We start from the raw sequence: 25,786 nt of genomic DNA on the forward strand, positions 1-25,786 counted from the left end.
TCGGTATCAGACACATTCTTCTCTATGTCACTTTCACTGTCAAAAACCTGTGACAAAATCTCATTGACAGAAAATCTTTGCTTAGATGTAATTTTCAAATGAGAGAGATGGAGAACATAGAGAGCACACAGAAATGGTTTAGAATGCTTCTGTTCATGCTTTTATAATGTTTGCTCCTCCCCTTTGTTTGGTAAACCATGAAAATTAGGTTTTCCCCTCCCCATGGCACAGGAAATATCAAAGTTCTCGCAAAATGATGTTTTCCCCTCCCCTACAGCACGGGAACATCAAAGTTCTCATGAGAATTATGTCCAATGTCATGTGAACTACTTCAGATACGGTTATGTTAGGTTAGAGCCCTAAAAAAGAGGGAAGTTTTTTTATATATAATATTGAATATGTAAAATTATAATGAACATTATATAATTATAACATGTTATAGTGACCTCAATAAAACAATCAAAACAAATGTGTGTGAAATTTTTATATTTCTTATGTTTTATACAGCTAAAAGAGCCTGGGAACCAAGGAGCCAAGGAACACCGATGCTACAAAATGTGTACAGGACATTTAAAAAATACCTGCAGGTTAATTTTATGTTTGCAGAGTTGTTCCCATTAAATTAGGAAAATTCATTAAATCTGAAGAAAAAAAACTAAATTTTAATAATGTATTTACAGACGTTAAATATTGAATGGGGTCAAATTGACCCCAAAGTTAATAGGAGGGATATACAAGGAAAGGTATAGTCGAAGTTGAAGTTTAACACTTCCATATGACAGAAAAAGCTAAAGCATGATATTAGCGTGTTCAAAATGAAAATGAAGCGCTTAAAACAGAATAGTAAAGCATTTAAAGTATACAGCGCTTACGGACACAAAAACCAGTGGCCGGAACGTTATAGGCTAATTATAACGTAAAAACAGCAATCAGACTGCCTGTGCATTTTAATAATTTATTATCAAAAATACAAACTGTAACAGTTTCATGTAAAAAAAAAAAAAAAAAAAAGTTTTGAATAAAATAAACAAAAATTCGTTCTTTAAAATAAATTAAATAAACTTAATGGTATACTTAGGCCTAGTACAAAACAAGGCAAAAAAAAAACAAATAAATACTGTAGCAAAAACGCTGTTTGGTATAAAATACAGTGGAAAATTAATATCATTTTTATATTGTTCAAAAGGAAAATTAACAAAAACGAACAATTTAATAAATGCACATGACACATCGCACAACGCCAAAACTTAGAATAAAAAAGAAGGCGGCAAACAAATCAACAGCCTAAGTATTTGATTAAATTGTTTAGAACAACTATATTTAAGACAAAATTGTTACAAACACGCCAGGTTCCACCTCCACACAATCACAACGCACACCCTCACCGGAGTTCTAAATCCCATCCACCTGATCCTCATCACCAGCCTATCACCGCAGCAACATATAAGCCACACACATGCACTCAAACATTGTCCGGTCACGTTCGCGACAAGATCATTCCTGTATGCTTACTATAAGGACTAACTCCTCTTCTACTCTCTCCAGCGATTCTCTCCGAAGACCCAGTTCCCCAAGTGTGCGTGTGTGTGGCTCACCGTCCCTCCAAGAAGTCTTCACCCTACCTTCACGGATCCATCCTCATTGTCACTCATCACTACCTGCTCCTCTGCTTGTGTCTGTGTACAATAAACATCTTCATTCTGTTACTCCTCGGTTTCCCGAGTGATCCGTAACAGATGACCGGACCAGCACCGCCAGGCACAATCATGAGCCTCACGGACCCCTTTCAAGATCTGGTTGATGCACTCCGACGAACACTCATGGCAACACCAGCACCTCCTACACCAGCGAGCACTTCCGCCGACCCTTTCATCACTTCCTCACCTGCCGTTCACGCCAGTCCCATGACCAGGACCTTGGCCAACTTCTGTGAAGTTTTCGGCAGACCAGCTTGGGACTATTCCATTGGTGAGAAGCTGTATAATCTAAAACAAGGAAAAATGTCTGTCAATGAATATGCCCTTCAGTTTAGGACTCTGGCGGCCTCCAGTGGATGGAACGAACAGGCTTTACTGGCGACCTACCATCAAGGATTGGAACCCCGAGTGCGGTTGCATCTTGCTGCATACGTGGATACCATCGGACTCGAGCGATTCATCCAGCTATCCATCCGCTTCGCCACTCGTATGCAGTCGTGCTTAGAAGAGCACCAGGCCAGTCGCATTCCTCCACAACACTCTGCCCCCCAGAACCAGCCAGCGAGCCTATGATCTTCGACTCCTACCGCCTCACTATGGCGGAGCGTCAGGGACGGCTGGCCCAGAATCTGTGCCTCTACTGTGCAGCCCCGGGGCATGCTATAGCAGTGTGCCCCGTCCGTCCTCCTCGTCCTATGGTGAGTGCCATTCTTCCTTCAAGATACCAAATGAAACCACTCACCACTATTGTGACACTTACTGCCGCTGACATGTCTCTTCCATGAATTCTGGGTCAGCTGGCAACTTCATCTCCGGCGCCCTCTGCCGTCAGCTCAAACTCCCTACCACGGCCTCCCTGTCAGCCTACCAGGTCCACACAATCACCGGCAGGCCGCTAAGCAGGAAGTGCGTGCGCCATAGTGTGGGCCCCATATCCCTCCAAACTGGACTACTCCATCACGAGGAGATCCATCTGCTGGTTCTGGAGGAATCCACCGCTGACGTTATTCTAGGGCGAGATCCTGAAGTGGGGCGAAGCCTGTTTCCAATCATGCATCTCCGGTTGTCCAGTTCCAGTCACACCGTCCCCTGAACCTCTCCCAGTCTACTCCACGTCTTTTGAGAGCCCAGTTGAAAATCAGTCCATCACCATTCCTCAGTGCTACGCCCCCTTCAGCGACGTCTTCTGCCCTAAACGGGCCTCCAAGCTGCCTCCACACCGGCCGTGGGACTGTGCCATCGATCTGCTGCCGGGTGAACCAGTGCCAAAGGGAAGGATATATCCCCTATCCATTCCCAAGGAGAAGGCCATGGAGGAATACATCAAGGAGGCGCTGGCCCAAGGGTATATTCGTCCATCTACCTCCCCTGCTGCTTCAAGCTTTTTCTTCGTAGAAAAGAAGGATGGAGGCTTGAGGCCATGTATTGATTACCGAGCACTCAATAGAGCATCACAGTCCCGCCCACAGCTGGTGCCGGAAGTAAAAATTCAATGCAATTTCTGCATTGACATTTGGGGTATAAGCCATAAAAACATAATCATACATGGTAGACTTAAAACCAGCTACGGCTGTACTAAGCGATAGTATATGCTCATATAAATGCAAAAGGATCATGGGGCACTAACCTTGTTTTGCTATAAATGTCTTTTATTCGCGATGTCTTGGCTAAGTACTTCATTACCCACAATCCTGAACAATCCCACAATCCCACAGTGATGCATCTGATTGGTGGAGCTCATTTAACCGTCTAGTTAAACCCCGCGAAGGTCTGAAGACTGAAGATCATTAATAAAAAAATAAAATAAATTAAAAACCAGTGTTGCGTTTTTGCACGGTAGACTTATCAGTGCAATCATGATCTCCTTGGCTGCCATGAGAGTTTTGCAGGGAGGTTGGTAACTTAGCTAGGCTACTGTAGCCTTCATATGGTATGAGTCATATCAAGCATTTTATAATGCCAATGTCAAAACAATATTTATCCTAGGCATACCTTTTTGTGCATTTACTGAACATTTGTGTAATGGCAACGACATGTGTTGACGACTGAGCGGTGATTGCAGTCAGGTACAAAGCACTGCACCATGTTGCTGACGTTATTGTTAACAACTTCCACACACGCACACAATATATAAAATACACAATGATAAATATAAAAATCAATACACAATACCTATATAAAACACTATTTATTTACACGATTGTAAATTCACTACATTCACTATATAAAATAAAATTAACTGGAGGAAAAAGTTCGCGCGAGCGGCCATCATCAGATTTGGAAGTCGCTCAAAAGGCTCGTTCGCGGTTGTGGCTTCAGTCGAATTCAATGAGGCGCGGTGGTTTATGGGATGAGTAGTTCCTGCGCTCGAAATGAAAATATGTACACAGTCTTGTACCTTTGACTTTTTTTGGATTTTCTCTTAATTTTTCACTCAAAATGATATGTTATATGCTTATGAGTTCAGCCGTAGCTGGTTATCCTCACACATGCTCTAAAACTCTTTAGATACGGATTTTTCCGAAAGTCAATGGGAGAAATGAATGGGAAATTTACTTCCGGCACCAGAGCTCTCTCGGCCTGTGGGCAGGACTGTGATGCTCTATAACAACACTGTAAAATTCCGGTACCCACTTCCCCTCGTCCCAGCTGCCCTGGAACATCTCCGTGGTGCCACTGTGTTCACCAAGTTGGACCTCCGCAGCGCATACAACCACATCCGGATACTCGAGGGGGACGAGTGGAAGACCGCCTTCATTACCCCTACTGGTCACTACGAATATTGCGTCATGCCGTATGGGCTTGTTAACGCCCCCTCCATATTCCAGGATTTCATCCACGAGGTTCTCCGGGATTTCCTCCACAAGTCCGTCTTGGTATATATCGATGATATCCTCATCTATTCCTGGAGCCTGGCAGAACATCAACGCCACGTTGCGGAGGTCCTGCAACGCCTGAGGGACTACCAGCTCTACCTCAAAGCCGAAAAATGTTCCTTCCATCAGCCCTCAGTGCAGTTCCTTGGCTATACCATCAATCGCAGTGGCATCCGGATGGACGAGGGGAAGGTGAGCGCAGTCAAGGATTGGCCCACTCCAACCACCATCAAAGAATTGCAGCGGTTCCTTGGCTTCGCCAATTTCAATCAGGAGCGGGCCGTGGGCAGGGGGGTACTGTTACAAACACGCCAGGTTCCACCTCCACACAATCACAATGTACACCCTCACCGGAGTTCTAAATCACATCCACCTGATCCTCAGCACCAGCCTGTCACCGCAGCACCATATAAGCAACACACACGCACTCAAACATTGTCCGGTCACATTCGCGACAAGATCATTCCTGTATGCTTACTATAAGGACTAACTCCTCTTCTACTCTCTCCAGCGATTCTCTCCGAAGACCCAGTTCCCCAAGTGTGCATGTGTGTGGCTCACCGTCCCTCGAAGAAGTCTTCACCCTACCTTCACGGATCCATCCTCATTGTCACTCATCACTACCTGCTCCTCTGCTTGTGTCTGTGTACAATAAACATCTTCATTCTGTTACTCCTCAGCTTCCTGAGTGATCCGTAACAAAAATGTGGAACAAATAATTTAAAGAACACTAATACAAATCAAAAATATCAGAGCAAAGCCGCAAACTGCCATTAAGACGACAGATGAGTCTTGACCTTGAATTTTTCTTACAGAATAAAAAAACAACTTCTGCATTATATATGTAGCAAAGTTCGGACTGTTATAGAGGAAGGAGACCAGGGTCGGCGTACGGGGCTCGTGAGATACTTTATTAAAAACTCAACAAAACAAAACAAACGCGGCAGGTATGCGCACTTCACACTCTCACTCTCTGTGTCACTACTGCAGTCTTGGCTCGGCCGCTCTCCAGCTTCATGCTCTCACGAGTCCCCGTCTCTCTCGTCTTTCGCCGGTTGTCGTGCCGCTTAAATACCGGTTCCCCACGCCAATCACTGCAATGAGATCCCGGTGTTAATTGTTTCTCACCTGAACCACTTACCACCACTCGTCTCTTCATTCGCTCTCCCGTTGCAGACTTCGCTACACCACGCCTCCCCCGCCACAATATAAAAACGAATAAATAAAAATAATATGTATTTATCTATTTGTAAAGCCTACCTGTTATAAAAATACCTGTTTTTTTATATACCCTAACAGATAGCAAACAGAAACACTACAAAAAGGAAATTAAGCATTCTTACCTAAGCTTTCAATTCGATTTTATTTTTTTCATATTATGTGAGAGGAACACCAGCTTGTCCACATTGTTGGGAAGAAGGGAGCTTCTCGACTTGTTCACAAGGAAGCCGGCCTTTGAAAAGATGCGCTCTGATGGAGTGGATGTGGAAGGGATACAGTGGAGGCGTTTAGCTGCTTTAGCGAGCTTTGGATATCGATGTTAATTTTTTTGCTACCATGCCAATGGTCCCGAATCAACCTTTGTTTTATCTGCCAAGTACATTTTTAGTTCATCCTTCTCTTCTGCATGCTCCTCCTCATCAATGGCCAACAGCATGGATATCTCGGCCTGCTTTTCCTTTTTCGGTTCGGGCTCACCCTCCTCTGCAGGGCTAATGCTGTCATGATCACTTTCTGGCGCAGCTTCTGTAGATAAACTTTCTGCCAGATCCAACACTGTGGAGTAAGCATCTTCTCGTTCGTGTTGGTCAAAGAATGACAAGCTCTTAAAATGTGGGTCTAAGACAGCAGCTTGAATATAAATGCTGGTCGCGATATTTTCCGTCAGTTGCCATCTCGTGTCAATTTCTTTTGCTAGTTCTGTCTTTAGTGCTTTTCTGGTGGGACTGTCTTCATTGCGCAGCACCAAATGGCGTCTCTTCATGTTTATTAACATAGGGCAGTGTGGCAGATAGGGATGCGTTTAAATCCTGAGAAAGCAGCTCAGTGAGAGTTATCATAGGCTTTAGCACTGCGACCGTATCACAGCCAATGTGCTGTTGTGCTTTTCAAAATGATCCATGAAGAGGCCATCCCTCTAGTGGAGTGGGCTCTTACTCCTATGGGGCACTCAAGGCCCATAGAGGAGTATCATAGAGGGACAGCGTCGACTATCCAATGCGAGAGGCGTTGCTTTGAGACCGAAGACCCCTTGGCGCGGCCACCAAAGCAGACAAAAAGCTGGTCAGACTGCCTGAACGGCTGTGACCGCTCAATGTATATCCTCAAAGCCCTCACTGGGCAGAGTAAATCCAGCTCTCGCTCACCTGACAAATGAGGCAGAGCTGAGAGGGAAATTACCTGTGCTCTGAACAGCGTTGAGAGCACTTTAGGGATGTAGACATGCCTGGGTGTTAAAATGACCTGCTCCATCCCAAAGTCCTTCTCCTTATACATCAAACATCTCTGGAACTTTTACTTTATTTGCTACAGTGTCTCTGCCTTCAACAATCCACATAACACATACACTTACTAGACCAGTACGGATTGTTGTGCCATCTCTCTACTATCCTCTCCTCTTGGACAGATCCTCACAGTGAAGCGGTTTAGATTGATTGGCTTGGTATTGATCAGAACATATGCTGGGGCTAAAGGGATGGTTCTGTGTGCCCCACAGCTTCATGGAAAGGAGCCCAGTCTAGCCTGGCTCTTTTGATTCACTGAGGATTACAAGAGATTGCTATACAAAAGCATATACAAAAGCAGGAAGATGCTGGTCCAACAGACAGCTATTCCAGCAGACGTGAGCGGAATAAGTCGAGGTGTGGTGCAAGTTTATCCCCGTGTTTTTGAGCAGGTGTGAAGTGGTTTCGGTCCATCATCCAGATGAGCATGTTGCTGAGTTTTTGTGAGGTGGAGCAGGCTGCCTTGTGACTTCCTCTACCTGATTTCAGGATTAATTACCCATTCAAACAGACAGATGGAGGATCTGACCTATGTGCTGTATAAACACTCCTGGATTGTTCTATATTCTGAGCATGGACATCCACTGAAGAGCATCAGCTACACCCTGATGAGATTCTCAGCTACTTCAATGGCTGATTAAAATCCTGCTGCAGTGTGCAAGAAGAGATCTCTTCCTCTCATGTTTGTTTGTGGCCCGGCAACAGTGACTCTTCAACAATACTGTTATTGCCAACTCTATGTGTTACATAGATTAGTCATATGTAGACCCAAGCTGAATCTGCAGATCTTGAGGGAAGATACGTGTAATGGATCTGAAAAATACAACAGTCGAAAGTACGGTTATGAGTCAGTTCTTTTCAGTGAATTGAAAACATACAGCAAAACCTGTGTAGTATGTTATTTATGAACCAGTGAGTCCAATCTAGAACGTACAGAGGAACCAGTGATTTCAGATTGTTGGGAAAAAGAATTTTTAGTGAATCAAAAACATAAAGCATGACCAGTTCCTTTTAGCTAATCAACTTTACAACTTATTGCGTTATGTTGTATTTATTAATGAAAACTGCTGTTTTGTAAAACAGTGGTGTTATTGTTAACTAAATGGAAACTATTACAAATTGTTTTTGTTTTTTTTAATTGGAATTGAAAGTTTTTTTTTACTAAAGTAAAAGTTAAATATTAGATGCAAAAATGTAACTCAAAAAACTTCAGCCAAATACAGAAATGTTGCTTTGGCAACTAACTCAAACGTTTAGATTAAAGTACCAAAATGTCTAACACTTAAAAAAAATCATAATAATTAATAAAAATATGTAATAACAAAATACTAAATGAAAAAAGCTTAAACTAAAGCTTAAATTAAAATTGAAATGAAAACTGAAACTCTCTCTCTCTCTCTCTCTCTCTCTCTCTCTCTACATATATATATATATATATATATATATATATATATATATATATATATATATATACAGTCGTGGCCAAAAGTTTTCAGAATTACATAAATATTGGAAATTGGAAAAGTTGCTGCTTAATTTTTTATAATAGCAATTTGCATATACTCCAGAATGTTATGAAGAGTGATCAGATGAATTGCATAGTCCTTCTTTGCCATGAAAATTAACTTAATCCCAAAAAAACCTTTCCACTGCATTTCATTGCTGTCATTAAAGGACTTGCTGAGATCATTTCAGTAATCGTCTTGTTAACTCAGGTGAGAATGTTGACGAGCACAAGGCTGAATATCATTATGTCAGGCTGATTGGGTTAGAATGGCAGACTTGACATGTTAAAAGGAGGGTGATGCTTGAAATCATTGTTCTTCCATTGTTAACCATGGTGACCTGCAAAGAAACGTGTGCAGCCATCATTGCGTTGCATAAAAATGTCTTCACAGGCAAGGATATTGTGGCTACTAAGATTGCACCTAATTCAACAATTTATAGGATCATCAAGAACTTCAAGGAAAGAGGTTCAATTCTTGTAAAGAAGGCTTCAGGGCGTCCAAGAAAGTCCAGCAAGCACCAGGATTGTCTCCTAAAGAGGATTCAGCTGCGAGATCGGAGTGCCACCAGTGCAGAGCTTGCTCAGGAATGGCAGCAGGCAGGTGTGAGTGCATCTGCACGCACAGTGAGGCGAAGACTTTTGGAAGATGGCCTGGTGTCAAGAAGGGCAGCAAAGAAGCCACTTCTCTCCAAAAAAAACATCAGGGACAGATTGATCTTCTGCAGAAAGTATAGTGAATGGACTGCTGAGGACTGGGGCAAAGTCATATTCTCCGATGAAGCCCCTTTCCGATTGTTTGGGGCATCTGGAAAAAGGCTTGTCCGGAGAAGAAAAGGTGAGCGCTACCATCAGTCCTGTGTCATGCCAACAGTAAAGCATCCTGACACCATTCATGTGTGGGGTTGCTTCTCATCCAAGGGAGTGGGCTCACTCACAATTCTGCCCCAAAACACAGCCATGAATAAAGAATGGTACCAAAACACCCTCCAACAGCAACTTCTTCCAACAATCCAACAACAGTTTGGTGAAGAACAATGCATTTTCCAGCACAATGGAGCACCGTGCCATTAGGGAAAAGTGATAACTAAGTGGCTCGGGGACCAGAATGTTGAAATTTTGGGTCCATGGCCAACTCCCCAGATCTTAATCCCATTGAGAACTTGTGGTCAATCCTCAAGAGGCGGGTGGACAAACAAAAACCTACTAATTCTGACAAACTCCAAGAAGTGATTATGAAAGAATGGGTTGCTATCAGTCAGGATTTGGCCCAGAAGTTGATTGAGAGCATGCCCAGTCGAATTGTAGAGGTCCTGAAAAAGAAGGGCCAACACTGCAAATACTGACTCTTTGCATAAATGTCATGTAATTGTCGATAAAAGCCTTTGAAACGTATGAAGTGCTTGTAATTATATTTCAGTACATCACAGAAACAACTGAAACAAAGATCTAAAAGCAGTTTCGCAGCAAACTTTTTGAAAACTGATATTTATGTAATTATCAAAACTTTTGGCCACGACTGTATATATATTGAATAAATACTATGTGGAATTGTATTACTTTTTCATCAAAAGTACTAAAGGAATAATTAATGAAACTGTTAATTAACCTGGATCAAAAGAGGTTTCTAAAACAGAAAGTAATTGTCATGATTCTGCCCTCGTGTCCTTGATTTTCCTCTAGTCTTGAGGCAGGAACATGACAGGCCCGTGTTTTGTGTACAAGCACATGGCCTTGTCTTTGGGCCATGTGCTTGTGTTGTCTCGTTTCCTTGCCCCGCCCCCCTTGTTATGCTAGTTTTGTCATTATTGCTTTACCTGTGTCACCTGTTATGTTATGATTAGTCTCCCTATTTCTATCCCCTTGTGTTCACTGTCCTGTGCGGTTCATTGTTACACATTGAAGAGACGTTGTGAGTCCTGTGATTGTTTTTCTGTCGTAAGAGTTCCAGAGTGAAGAGTTTTTTGTTTATTGTTTGTTTAGACTTGTTAAGTAGTTTGTCTTTGCCCTAGTCATTGTTTTCCCCCTCGTGGGTTTTGTTTTCCCCTTTTTGTCTTTAATAAACCCTTTGTGTTGTGCATCCTGTCTGCGCTTGAGTTCATCCCAACCCTCCTCGTGACAGTAATATATAATAAACAAACACAAATGTCTGAGGATGTGTAGAACTTTGTGAATGATGGGGCAGAACTATCTGTTTGGCCTAGCAATGGTGGACAGAAAGCGTTTTAAAACCTTTCTCTTTTGAAATAGTCATTATTTTGTGACTCTGTTCAGTGGAGCTTGTGGTGCAGAAACTACGCTCTTCACTTTTCAACGTGTGTTTTACTGTATGTTTATGACCGTTATTTTGAAAAGGCAGGAATAAAGAAATTCTGATCAACAAGCTCAGCTTGATATTCACAACAGTGAGTCTGAGGGAAGTTGGTGCAAAACAGTGTTAAAAAAAATGTTCCAGCTAGCCTTTCAATATTTAAGACAGATTTGGGAAAGAAAACATCTCGGAAAGAACAGGTAAGAGTGGGCACTTTGATAATATCCCACTGATTCATAAAACATTCATACACTTTTCATTCTCAAACTTGTCAGTCAGATCTCGGCACCTTGTTCTCTTCTTTTGATATGCAGGTCTTTGAGGCTGTGTGGGCTTTACGAAGATCTATAATCACAGCTCTGAGCCCTTTTCCAAATCTATTTGATAAAAAAAAAAATCCATTTAGAAAATAAAGGATCAAACAATCATTATTCACAATAATGTGGTCGCCTTTAAATGCAAATGCAAAAGGTTATCCCAGCCCTTAGACTCGGAGGATATCCCATGGCATATTATTTTATAAAGTGCACTGATCCCATGCAGAAAAGCTGCAGATGGTAGATGGGGAAAGGAACCGTGGATTTAGCCACAATCTGATTTACTTTCATCATGTTGCACGCTGTGAGATAGGCACTTAAAGTGATGAAGCAGAGCGTCAGGTTTATGTGTCTCACAGCGCTCGTGCAAATGACTCGTGTCATGTGATCTACACCACAACAGCCTGTAAGGGGGTGCAAGAGCAGCAGATAGTCTCCCAGGCCTGATTAAGGAACAGTACGACGTATCTGAATATCTCATGTTGAAAAAAACACATTTGTGAAATAGTAGTGTACGACAGGAACCGTGGGAGCTGAGTGGGTGGGGTTGCTGAAGGCAGAACAGTTCATAAACCTTCAACAGCTTCAGGCTAAAACAGCTGTGTTCTTTACAGGAGTGCCAAGCATACATTGCACACAGAAGTCGGCCTTGCGTGATCAGACTCCTCAGTTGGCTGTGAGATAGAGCTCAGTGTGTCAGCGCTGCTTGGCACTCTTTTCTTTCCCTTAGAAGGATCTGGTTTTCATCAGCTCTTCCGTTGGTGAGATGACCCAAAGAAAAGCTGTCATCTTTCAGCTGACGGGCCATCCTCCACAGAAGCTCTGAGTGAAGAGGTGTGTCTGTGTCCCTCTGTGCCTTGTCAAAGTGCTAATGAAAAATGGGGCGGAAAGACGAGTCTATATCCTTCCTGGATGCGAAGAAATCTTTGCTTTGTGTTTATAGTATGTGATCTTTCTCTTCCTGCTGACCAGTGTGTAATATGTGTTAGGCCTTCTGAAAAAGAAGTACACTTTAGCATGCTTATTATGGAAATAATATTCTTTAAAAGAATATACTTAAGTGTGAACTAAATTTAATGTTTTTAGACAGTATAACAAAATGTATTACAGTGTTAACGTATATTACATGAAATTAGCTGAGGGTATTTTGACCCTTTCAAGTATGTAGGAATTAAGTACATCATATGTAATTTCATAATTACTTTAATTGTCAATATTAATTATAATAATAACTTCTTTAACTTCTTCTTAACTACTTAAAATGTCTTTTAAAGTGATATTTTTCATTTGACTTTGATTGATTGATTGATTGTGGCCGAAGCTGGCATTTTCATCATTGGGATATTTCCTTTTCTGCTTTTAGAGTGATTATGGCATTCATGGCTCAGGTGTCGGTTGCATTTTAGCAAAGTTTTCTTACTATTCCTGCCATATACAGATACCGTACAGAAATAATAACTATGGTGGTATACCAAATTCAGTCATTCTGTTATCAGAGGAGATATTTGGATGAAGGAGAATGGGATGATTAAGGACCACAATCAGTTCGCCCGAAGCGCTGTTGCACCATATGCCTGAGTGCTGCCCCACAAGGCTATGGCTTCAACGCAAAATTAATTCTAATGAAAAAAATAATTATTTATTCACATCATAGAAGAGGTGTATTCAAGTCATTATATGTGTGAAAAGCATTTTAAATATGTTTAAGAATAAATAAATAATTAGAAGAAAAAAGATTTGTGTCACATCATTGACCCATTGTTCAGCAAGCGCGAAAAAGAGAAAATAATATGAAATTTCTCAGCGAGTGCATTTTATTTCTGACCAAAATCACTTGAATGCACATCATACCATGATTATGTATTTCAAACTCTTAAGTAGGAACTTCTCAGGAGGACTTGAATGCAGCATAAGTGTTGCAAATTCTGCCATTGATTTTTTAACAAGTGGTCCGTCTCCTCCTCATACTTTCACTGATGTTCTGCAACATAAGTACATATTTATGCTCAGCACTACAACAGATATTATTTCCAAAAACATGATCTCAGAGAACACAAAGTTTGGATTGGAAGCTTGAAAGCATTTGTCAGACATTCACATTCTTGTTCACTTGTTCATTACGACCCTTGGGGTTTGCTGGGTCCGGTACAACTAACTGCTCTCACTCAGAATCCACCAGGCAATATAAAGACATCCGTAAAAGACACAACCTGTCTGGCTTCTAATTACAATGTGCCATGCACATGGCAGCAGCATCTCTACTCTAATTAGCCTCAGGTGCATGGACTCTATTCAGACTCACGTCTCGTAGAAGTTACTGGAATCTTTTCAGAATGCGAGTAGCGTTGCATTCCCAGCCGGTGCCCGGGTTGTGTCAACGTGCCGGGGTCCTGACCTCAGCAACTCTTTGTTCCACCCCATCCATTCGGTAGGTAACTGGCATGCATGTGTGGGTGAAGAGTGGTTCTGAATCTTTAAAGAGCCCGGTGCCTGCCTCTCATGTTTAGCACGCCACTCATGAGCTACAGCCGGCAAGGTTCGGATATTTCAATTAAAAGGAAAGCTGAGAACTGTGGTTAAAAGCATAGAGGGAAGCTATGCGCCACTGCACCCCCCTCTTCCCTACTTCCCCTACTACGTTGTCGCAGAAACACAAAGGCTATTTTCAGAAAGCCAATGCACAGTGGGGCGAGTGGGCTGGCCAAGTTGCTCGCCTAAAAGCACTCATGACTTTTTAATCTGTGGCTGAGGGGCTTTCGTCCAGCGGTCACAGAGCACACCAAACAATGGGGCGAAATTGAAGGATCAAACCCTCACCCGTTGCGTTGGCTCTGTCGGAGAGCGAGAGAAGGCTGAAGAGGTGAGGAAAAGAGTGGAAGAGGGGGAAGCAAGGGTGGTTGGAGTTGCAAGAAGGAGCGAAAGTGTTATATAAGTGCATTTCATAAGTTACTCACAATAGGCAAAAGCTGATAAGGAGACTGAGTAACGGCCTACAAAGGAGGACAAAGGACAGGGGACCAACAGACAGAGATACTTTGCATCATCTGCCTAGTGAACAGAGAGAGAGAGAGAGAGACGTAGAGGACAAGATGAGGACGAGCCAGCCATCTCCAGAGAAAACAAAATGATATCTCTTCCAAAAAGAGCACACAGGCAGACAGTCTCATGGGCATCATTCGGTATTAACCCATCTCTGTGTCTGATTCATCTCTGGCACCTGTTTCCACCATATGCATTCTTCCTGCCGCAATAATACAAAACAAATAAATATGTTTATGGCATTCTCGCCCTGTCTGTTTCAGTTATGCCGTTTCAATTCAAGAAAGATTTATTGAGTTTGAAAAGCTGCATTGAAAAGTGATTGTCAGAGAAGGCCTGATGAATTATGTATGCCTCACGTTGAACTCGCCCTATGAGAAGTGCAAAATGGTGTTAGTATTCGAAGTAGTGTGCATACAGTGTCAGGGGTGAAAAGGTAATAGGCCATTGATTCTGAGAGCCTACGAATAGCAGTTTGAAAAATTTATTTCCATGAGCTTTTTCCAATTGCTGGTGTTCTTTTTGAGCCATATATGTGTGGACTGTCACAATTTCAATTTTGTTTTGAAGTCTGAAGAAAGCAAAGCTTTAGATCTGTACTCAACAAAGCATGCTTTCTGCCATGTGGCAGCTCTTATCTGAAATCAAAATGTAATTTAGTCTATCTGAGAAAATGCTCATAAATAAATCTGAATGTATTAATATAATCCAGTGCATTGAAGTATGCATGACTGTGTTTAAGTGATTCTAATATAATTCTGAAGCGGTTTAAACTACCAGTGCGCTACTCACCACTGTGACGCCAATATTCCCTAATGGGTTTCATTTAAATATGTTCATTTACGATTTTCTCCACCAATTCATTTCTATCTCGGATATTGTAGACGGAGATTATCCTTGGGATTACAATGTTGAGGGGGGTGAAGTGGGGTAAAAAAGACACTCTCGATGTGTATTTACCCACAGCTTAGTGAAAAAAATTTAGTCTTGCATATGTAAAATAAAACCTTGACAATATCAGCCCAGCGTCGCCCATCTGGCGGTTTTTCATTTGTTAATATTCATTTCCAAATGTGGAGAGCTAACAGACGTTTGCGATGCAAATAGTGGGCCATAACTCTTGTCAGCATGGCAAGCGGCATTAATCCGCCAAATCACTCATCCCGGCTGGCGCCAGGAACATCAGAGCCACCAACTCTGATGGTGGGAATCCACTGCACTTTGTGATGTCAGTCTGCTTCAGCTTGGTAAAGGCCACTGTGTACGAGAGGGGCCAGAGGTTTTTTATGGGTACTCTGTTTGGGGCTGGATTAGAAATGATCGAAAACCTGTATATTTGGACTTAATAAGAAAATATGTTAATTTATGCATATCACATATAACATTGTATCACCAATAATCAAATTAAGCATTTGTCTTACTTTGTGTGTTCTTTTAGCCTTCAGTTAGCAAGGTATTAGCTTAGCCAACTACTGTATCTGATTTAAAAAAAATTACTTTTAGTTTGCTAGTTCAGGTTAAGAAGTTAAGAACGAATTTTCTGCTACACTGGTCTATCCTATTGGCATAATAGATGGTCCCCTCGGGGCCTGCTGAGATGGTTCATGATAAATGAGTAGATAACTAAAGGAAATGCTAACTAGCATATGTACAGTGGAAGTGAGAGGTGCACTTTGACAAAACTGCCAGTTCAGCTTTAATCAATGAACTGAAGAAATCGCGCTGTGGTTTTGCCGTGCTTCTCTGTTCTGCTTGTTGAATCTAAAATGATATTTAATATGAAGAACAGCAGCATTTATGCGTGTTGTGTACAGGATGGCTATTTTTAGCACTTTCTCTGGAAACCAAAGAAACCACTTGTCACGTTGCAGTGGTTCTATGGATGTTTTATTTTAAGACCATTTTTGCACTGCTTGGGCCAATAATGATCTCGCCTAGGGCCCCCATAAAGAGCAGATTAGGGTCTTGCAAGGCTCCAGGGCACCTGGGCATTGCAAATGTGAGAAATAAATGTGAGAAATAAAGTTACAGCTGCATGAAAGTTTCGTAGTTGCAGTTACGAGAATGAGCACATATATGTGACCCTGGACCACAAAACCAGTCTTAAGTCGCTTGGGTATATTTGAATCTAAAGCCAAAAATGCTTATTTTATGCCAAAAATCGGATTTTAAATAAAGAGCATGTTCCATTAAGATATTTTGACAATTTACTACTGAAAATATATTAAAACCTAATTTCTATGAGCGTTTCTAAGAACTTAATGTGAACAACTTTAAAGGCGATTTTCTCAATATTTAGATTTTTTTTGCAGCCTCAGATTACAGATTTTTCAACAGTTGTATCTCAGCCAAATATTGTCCTATCCTAATACATCCTAATACCATACATAAATGCAAATCTTATTTATTCATCTTTCAGATGACATATAAATCTCAATTTAAAAAAAAAAAATTACCTTTATGAGGCAAATACTGTATTGCAAAAGAGACATACTGTAAACAGTATACTCTATATAGTTTTCCTTTCTTCATTGTTGCAGTGGTAAGTGCTTCAGTGGTTTATTTACTGATATGGGAGATTATTATCATTAACTCAACATTCTGAGTCCTCACTAAAACATTTTTAATATTAAGTTTTAATATTGTTATTTCCATCCCTCGGGGATAAAGCTGATGTTGTGTGAGAAGTAAAATTGCTGTCTCTATAATTCTCTCTCATTCACTTACTGTTTATCTCCCTATTGCTTGCTCTCTCTTTCTCTTTCTTTGTCTCACTCTATCTTTCTCTCTGTCTTTTAAGAGCTCCTGAATATTTATAAGAGGATGTCAAAAATAGAGCTTACCTTGATTTTACTTTCACAACTTCAACCCTGCGTTGAATCTCTCAGGCTGCAGTTTCCAATACTCCTGCATATAAATTAGATTTGTTAGTAGGAGGTTGCCAGTGTGACATCTGGGTGGGGTGCAAAGAATTCCCTCCCCTAGAGCAAGATTTTTTATTCTCACCTTTGCTGCAGGAAAAGAGAGAGGCATTTCACAAAACTGGTGATTAAACATCACTACAAATGTTTCAAATGCTTCAGAAAATTTGTCAGTAGAGCTAACTGTTGCCTGACAGAAACGTTCTCTGTTGTTCACAAGCAGAAGTTTTGTCCGTCATTAACAAAGTTTTGTATATTCCCAGCCCTTTCTGTATTTGCGTATTTAGTTTGGCTAATTTGATTCTTCTTTAAGCCAGTGGTTCTCATTTGATTTGTTCACTGGTCTGTTTGGTGGATGTGGTGGCAATGTTTAATGCCAATAATAAAATCGAATCATCTATCTACCAAAATAAATATCCTTATTAGCTTAAAAAGGCAATTTTGACAATATAAAATTCACCTCTGCATGTTAACTTGATTAATGCTAAGATAATATTTAAACTAGTGTTAGTTCCAGTTGTTTTGTTCCATGCTGGTAAATCACACTGCTTAGCATGCTTTTGTTTATGCATGCACAAAATTGTCAGTTTACATAGTTTTATATATTGTTGAGCCTATTCAATTAATGAGTATTTCAATTAATGTGAATGTTTGATTTATTGACATCGTCTGCTTTAAACCACTAGCATAAAGCAGAATCAGTGCCTGAATGTAAAATCTGGTTCCTGAAGACAAACCAGTACCCAAAAAATTTTATGCAAATAAATAAACACAGAATTTAGATTTTTTTTGGTGAACTATTCCTAATCTACCAAAGTTTTCTCAGGTCACACGTTCAATTAAATTTCATTCCAAAGAATTCCACACGTAATAATCAGCAGATTCCGTTTGATACTGGTGTGAACTCAGTCAGAAAAACTGTGTGGGTTTCTCGCCTCCTGGATGACATTAAAGTGACATACATTCATTTGATATTTGAAACTAGTATTTGAGCCCAGCAGCTTCCACAAATTCTTCTCTCTTATGCGTGGCTGAGAACAAAAGTACTCACTCATTTAAATAAATCTGTTAATATGCCCATCACCACATATTTCACTTGGCCAGACCCTAACCTGTGCTGTAGAAATCTATCCCTGTGACCAGGTCACATGAATTTAAACCACATTCGTCTGCAGTTTTTACAGCAAAATGCTGATCCCAAGCAAGCCTGCACCACAGATCATGCCCTCTCCCATGTTTGTATAACCAGTTGCTTATTTAGTCTATTTTTAAAGGTGTGGTCAGTCTTACTCAAACTCCAGAATTCCAGGATGTTTATCTATATGGGTACCATGTTAACCACAAGCACGGAGCAGATTCCAGACTCTATTGCTCTATGCTGACTACAGAGGTTAATTGCACCCGCCTTCACATGCAAGACCCTCGCCGGCCACTATTGTGTCCTGGCAAACACAATAATTAGTGTTCTGAAAAGAACTCCTCTCTCCTATTTCTGCACAGTGCCTCTCAGCTACTGATGCACAATATCTGGGTAATTGAGAAGCAAGATGAGATTCAGTGAGGAGACATGTAAGATGTGTGAGAACAATGTCATTAGCATAATGTCTGAGTGTTCGGATTCGTATCTGCGGTCTGCTCTGCTGTCCAGCATGGTTGGGCGTACATCTGTGCCCATTCTAGACGGATCTGGCCGTGGTAGTCTAAACACAGCTACAGGGTTCCTGGCTGGAATAGAACTCTCGGAATGACAGAGGTCAGGGGTCAGCGATAAGGTGTTTAGGGATGTGGAGTGCTTACTCTCAGTTAATGGGGACTGCAGCTGGAAGTGGGGTCACGGGTGTCACAGGGGAGGTATAATTACACCATCTCTGAGAACACGAATAGCCCAATTAAGAAGAATGATGGGTGAAAATGGTGGCCAAAAAGGTCTGTAGGAAGTGTGTGTATGTGTGTAATGGAGTGCCATTAAACACTGTAGACTATCAGCAGGCTAAGATGAGAAACTGCTGTTTGTTTTGCTGCTCAAATTGTTTTGTGTATGTTCTCAAACATTCAAGTTCTTGTTTGGTCACCCTGTTTCAACTCCCCATGTGTCTTGCTTGTTCCAGACACAAAATTGTTTATTTTTTCTACTTTTGTTACCAGCTTGTGCTCCCAGATGTACGACCATCGCATTTTTTTGCCTCAATAGTGTTTTGTCCTCTGTGAGGACACATTCTGTCTCTTTTCTAAAGTCAGATGGAAAATCCAGATTGCTGATGCTTTTCTGTTTCAAGTCATTCTGATGTAAAATATGGCTGACATATCCTTGATGGCGCAGAGCTGCATTCTTTGCTGTCCCTCCCATAAGAAATGCATGTGACTGATGTTCCTAATGCGAACCGTGTTCTGCACCCTCATAACAAATAAATAAACACGTGTCCAAGCCGTGCCCTGTCTGCTTTGGCATGCGGACTGCTGTAAATGAAGGCGTATGGTAATTCTTCTCTCTGTCAAAGCCATGCAGCCATTAGCATTTACATCCAGCCCTGCCATTCACTCAGTCACCTCGCGGCGCTCTAGCCAGCACACACGCAATGATAAGAATCACAATCAGCGGCCTTTCCGTGCACATATATTACAATGCTAGCCTCCAGATACAATGCAGAGCTCCTGACTATTAACAAGTGTGCTATCTTGCCAACAGAGGGGTTTCAGGTGTAGGGGAGAGGTTGGAAGTAAGCGGGGGGAATCCGACAGATTTTTCTGTGCTGTTGGAGTGTCAGTAACTCTTAAAGCCCAGTGAAATGATTGCTCGAACAGATAGTCCTTTTTTTTTTTTTAAATGATTGCCTCGGATGCCATTTAGTCAGGAAGAATGCAATGTGTGATTTCCTGTAGGGGAGTCTAAAAGGGCATATCAGCCCTTAATTACACTGCGTATTTGTCATTTTTGTGTTTGTTTGTTTTTTGACTTGTTCTTTGCAAGCCCCGCATTACGAGATTAAGGTTTTGGACAGTGCAATGTCATATGTCCAGGTGCTCTACCATAATGGAGCCAGTGAAATAATAATGTGTGGATGAAATGCTTTCCCACCACCCCATCAACTAATTAGGATCTAATTATCCTGGCAAGTGTAAACAATCGCAGCAGATGGCAGAATGCACAGAATTAACTCTAATGACCCAGGGCTCAGTGGAATTCTCATTTTGATGCCTTTGTTATTTTCCTCCATTATTCTTTGCCCTACTTTCTAAATACAGTTCGTAGTTGCCTCTTCGTGCAACGCTAGAGTGCTTTCCTGCCTCCGATCTTTCTTCTTACTACTTCGGTGAGGTGTTTGCATGCCTTCCACTTACATGATGTAATTTATCTTCGCACTAAGATCAAGTGAATTTGTTGCTTGTGCTCTCATTTTCGTTTCGTTTTGTTTGCCACCTACCTACTTGCATTAAATTAGATGGGAATACTGGCTCTAAGATGTAGTTCTCTATAAGTAGACACATAATTACAGCACACATGCCATTAAAACTTCAGTGCTCCCTCAGCTTCACTCCAAAACTCCCTACTCAAGTCCATCAAAACAGTATCTGACTTCACAGAGTCCACTGGATAAAGAGAGAAACATGCAGTCGGGGCAACTGATTGGGATTCTCAGAGGCATTGACAGAGGGGTGAAAAATAGATGTGGATGAAGTATGAGGGTGTACAGCATCTCATTAATTGATGGTTGGCATGCACTGTTGCTTCTCCGTGTTGTGCCAAGCGCTCTAGTGCCTAATTAATCTCATGCATATCAGAGACACGTCCCAGGGCGCATGCATCCCCTGGTATTGAGTCAGAGAGAGATTGAGAACCAGGGAAGGAGTAAGTGAGATGAAACAAGAGGAATGGAGAGTAGAAAGAGGTGGGGAAAGATGCAGAGGTGAGTAGAAAGAGAAGTTATAGAGGGAAATGCAAGGAGACAGCATATGCACAGCGCCAGAGACTGTGACGAAGTGGCAGAGAAAGAAGAAGTGACAAAAGGTAAGAAAATAGATAGGTGTTGAAAGAAAGAGAGGGTGGGGGAAGAATGTGTGCTGGCATTGTGTCGATGCCGCCTTCAGGAGGCTGTGCTCAGATAATTCAATCTGCCGACCATTGACTGCCCCCCATTCTGTCTTTGCTCCTAATTAAATCTCTATTTGATAGCTCAACGCTGCCTCTAATTGTGTTTGAGTTACGTCAATGGGTGCCCGCAGCCCCCTGGATCAAAATCGCAATGCCGTGCTACATTACACCTCAATTAATCGCATCAATTACACATCCATTAACCCGCGGCAACCTACTCATACTGCAGTCATAGACAGATGTGCCGAAAAACCTGAGGAGCTAATGAAATTCAGAGCTATGAGAGACTGCAAATTACCCCTCCGATTGAATTGCAACAGAAGTCAAACAAAGTAATTCTGAGTTCCTTTATTATTCTACGCCTCATTCAACAGACCTGTGGTGCTTTTCTGTCTTTCTTGGTGCTATCACAATCTGCCTAAACAAAAGAACCCTTGGCGCTTCTGAAGCACCCACCCTTGTGCCTCACATGTCTTACCAGTCATAAATACACCAACAGATACTGTACGCAGTAACGTGAGCTGGAACGCCGAATGTGATGATCATGATAGTGCTGTTGCATCTCTGTTTGTCACAATGCGACAACATGCTTGTTTGGACTGAAAGGTAATGGGGCTCTTCACCTTGCTGCCAGGGTGGAGGGCATTTTGCACACTTGGAGAGTTGATGAAGTGTAAATCGGCAGGGTGCCGGTTGTCACCGTGACAACCGCCGCTGAAAGAGAGTGACAGATCAGGCTGACCTTCAGCAGGCACCAGGAGCACAGAGCAGGATTGTTCCTCTGCCAGTCTCATACACTCACCTGTTCCAGCAGATAGACAAACACGCACATACAGCGACTTCTCAAATATTGCACATAAAGGCTAGGGACATGGCCAACATTACGCTTACAGGAAGTACTGTGATCTTTTTTTGGCAAGACAAAGCAGAGGTGACCATTACCCCAGGGTTCTACAATGATTTAGGAATGGGTATCTCTTTAAAAACAGCTTTAAGCCAGAGGTTGCCTAGAACTTGTGTCTACTTATTCTAAGCTTTTGTGATGAGAAGAGCATTATTGGCTAACGTGCTTATGCACAGGTGCCAGAGGATTAAGCGGAAGTGGACATGGCTTCTATCGTGTTGGAATAAGGGAGGGAATTGCAGAACAAGTGTTCAGTCCAAGCCACAAGAGTATGATTGTGTGCCAGCAAGGTGCAGTGAAAGGTTTGTGGGGCATGCTTTATGGATCCTGGCTGGTGCTTGTGGCCTTTGTCTCAGAGCTATTAACATTCTGTGTGTGCTAGACCAACAGCAGCCTGAGTGGAGCATTGCCATTTGAAGTTGGCTATCAGGTTAGTGGAAGTGCTTCTTTGTCATTTCTAAGGTGGCCAGTGGTGGCAAGGTGGATAAGGGCACAGCAGAATAATGGTCTCAACCCGACTAATCATGAAGAAAACATTAAACGCCCCCTGACTCCGGCCAGCTCAACTTGCCAACTGCAGGGCTCCTCCACCACAGAGGAACCTCTCCCATAGGTTCTCCATCTGGACCAACAACCATTCATTCACCTAGTGCACGTTGACATGCTTCTTATCTCCTACTCCCCCCCTTGAAGATCAACACAAAAAGGCATCTTCCTTTAGTTTTATCTTTTTCTTCCACTTCCAAACCACAGGGATTCTGATGAGAAATGGCACCTGCGTTATGGCTCATTAAGGCTGAGTTTAGAATCATCCTGACCTGGGGTTTCTTTCTCTCTGTGGGCATGCTCTCCTGCAGACCTAGCCCGCCCACTCAGAGCAGGATTTTAGAGAGTGAGAAACCGAGCTGCTTAACCCTGCCTGAGCCCCAGCAGATCAAAGCCTGGTGCTCAAACAGTGAAGAGGCCACAGGCACTGGCTGACATTCTCATTACAATATGGAGATCGCTCTCAGCACCAAGAAGCTTCCTGTGTGAGGACAATGTCAGACCTCTGCGAACTAGTCTGTGCTCTGCCTCCATTTCATGCTAACATAACCTTTCGTCTGACATACTGTAATAGGAACCCATGGGAGTGAATGTTTTACCGCATTGTGTACTTGGCCACAAAGACGCTGTTAATTTTATTTTATTTTATTTTTTTACCTAAAACAACACAGCTGCTCCAACCATTTTGAGATCTCTCAACCACAAACGTTAACAGTTTAGACCAACGGCACAACTTTCTTTAGAAGCAGTTTAAAATCTAAGGCCTCAGTTCTGCCTCTCTCAGAGGTAAATTGTGCAGAGGTTTGTCTTTCATGTGGGGACATTGTGGAGTTCTCAATTTTGTTTGAATATCACTAAATATCAGTGTTTCACCTAAACTTCCTTAGAAAAAAAACAACAAAACAAGATAGTAAGACTATAGAGCAAAGGTATTAGCCACTATTAACCACCAGTAATGTAGTCCTTGCCCAAGGCTGTTTATGAAATAATCGTTTAAAGTTTCAGCCACCTAAGAAAACAAAAATGGCAACTGGCCTCTGCCAACCAAATGCTTGTACAGTGCAATGAGTTGTAATCTGTTATTGTTAGCAACCATTTACCTGCCTTTAAGCAAGGACTACTTATGTATATAAGTATATGCACCCCCACCCACACAACACCTTCTTTGTAAATCAGTCTTATGCCTATGTATAGTATACAGTATGAATAAAAAGAGTTTAGTATAGATCTGTAAAACTAATGTGCATATTGTAGAAGATTGCTGTAATTTAGCAATTAAATGAAGAGTTTGAAGAGAAATATTTAAATTGAGGATATTTTATTGAGCTTATATTGAAATCTTTCAATTCTGATTGCAGACTTTGGCATCTTGGCATATATGGGGGTATTATTGAGTGGTATTTTTCTCAGGAAAAAAATTAAGAAAAATGAAAAGTCCCCATTTTCTCTTCATTTAATGTGATTTTTGTCTTTGAAAGTGTCACTCATGATTTTTCTTTCCTGCGGGTAGTGGCACAAACAATCATACAGCCAAACCACACACACACACTCACACACATATGCACAACCGTCCATCAAATCGTTGTAGGGGGGATGCTGCTTTCAGCCAATCGATGTGAAGCCTGATTTTGCACCTGAGGTCTCTAATGGTGGTATGTTTATAGTGCGGGACTGCTAAGTGGATGTGCCTCTCCACTGGCTGTGCTGAATGGCAGTGCATTTACTGGAGGATAAAATGACTGTGGTGGCATGGTTGGCGAGCGCTGTGCACTCAGGGTGGGGGGATAGTGAGGACTGGGTGGGGGTGGATTTTATCATTGTTTATATATATATATATATATATATATATATATATATATATATATATGTATATTGGTATAAGAATATGGTAATGAATATGTTTTCTCTGTTTTTTTATGGCTGTTTTTGTCTGCGGGCCCCATACAACTTTTTCAGTTGCCTTCACCCAACCACACTATGAAAGTTAATATGCATCATATACTTGTTTATATATTTATATATATTTTTTGTTTGCATGAGACCACAGTCCAAACTGAGATCTGTAAATGCTTTAGGTGATGTCACCTAAAAGAAAGACTTTGTAACATTGCTCTCAGTGCACCTTGCAGCATAGGGAAATTAGCACAATGTTTAACAACCCTGCAACAGAGCTCCAGGGCTTGTTAGCTTATTGCCTCAATTAATACAAGCTTTAATTGGCTTTTCACAAACACAAAGACAATCAGATCCATGTCACCTACAGAGAACATCTCAGTTGCGATCGATAGGTCCCATCATCTGCTCCTCGTAAAGGAAATGAAATCACTTTGTCTCCTGGCTGAAGGCACCCGCATGCAGGGCTTTGTGTTTGTCTGAGAGTCTGTATAATCTGGCTGTTTTAGAAAGACTGAAGATGAATGGATTCCCCAGCACACTATAGCTCATTCTGTCAGGTTTGCAGGCGGAGCGACTGCATCTTAAAGTTATCTTCAAAACCTTCCCTTACTTAGCCTGTCAGGCCCCTGAAATTCTCACCTCACTCTCCCTCTATCAAGACTTCAGATGTCTCCAGAGCGTCACAACAGACAAATCGTTACTTAAATTGTCTTTTATATTTTAAGAAGCCAAATTCAGTTTGTCAAATCGCATTTAGCTTATCGTTCTTAATGGCTTCTTTTGCTTATGTTTCTGTCTCTCTCACTCTCAGCATGGCGTGATTCAGCACTGAAACATGTTTCATCTTTCTTTGTTGGTAGTAAACAACATCTCTTTAAAAGAATTATAGCAATTAAAGAATTAAAGCAGTCACAGCTCCAACAATAACAGTAACCTTCTGTAGATCTATTTCCTCTCATCCCCTGTGGTCACTGGCCGAGTGAAATGCTGGTGGTGGAGTCACGGTGATGTCCGTGTCTAAAAACTTCACACTATGAAATTAATTTCCGACTCATATAACAGAATACACTGGAATCTTCAGAAAGTGGCTAAAGACACAGCTTTAATGGACTAGCTAGCAACTTTGATCTTAGGAACCAAGGCAGATGCAAAAAGTATCAAAAATCAAATGAACTGGGAAA

At 41.7% G+C, this 25,786-nt stretch overlaps 1 protein-coding gene across 4 annotated transcripts in view; it reads left to right on the forward strand.

The window, feature by feature from the left end:
* Nucleotides 1-25,786, forward strand: part of LOC132149478 (protein sidekick-2-like) — a 130,163-nt gene that overhangs the window by 51,955 nt on the left and 52,422 nt on the right. The window lies entirely within an intron of this gene.

Source organism: Carassius carassius, chromosome 9, assembly GCF_963082965.1.
Source record: "Carassius carassius chromosome 9, fCarCar2.1, whole genome shotgun sequence".
In the NCBI taxonomy this organism is placed as follows: Eukaryota; Metazoa; Chordata; class Actinopteri; order Cypriniformes; family Cyprinidae; genus Carassius; species Carassius carassius.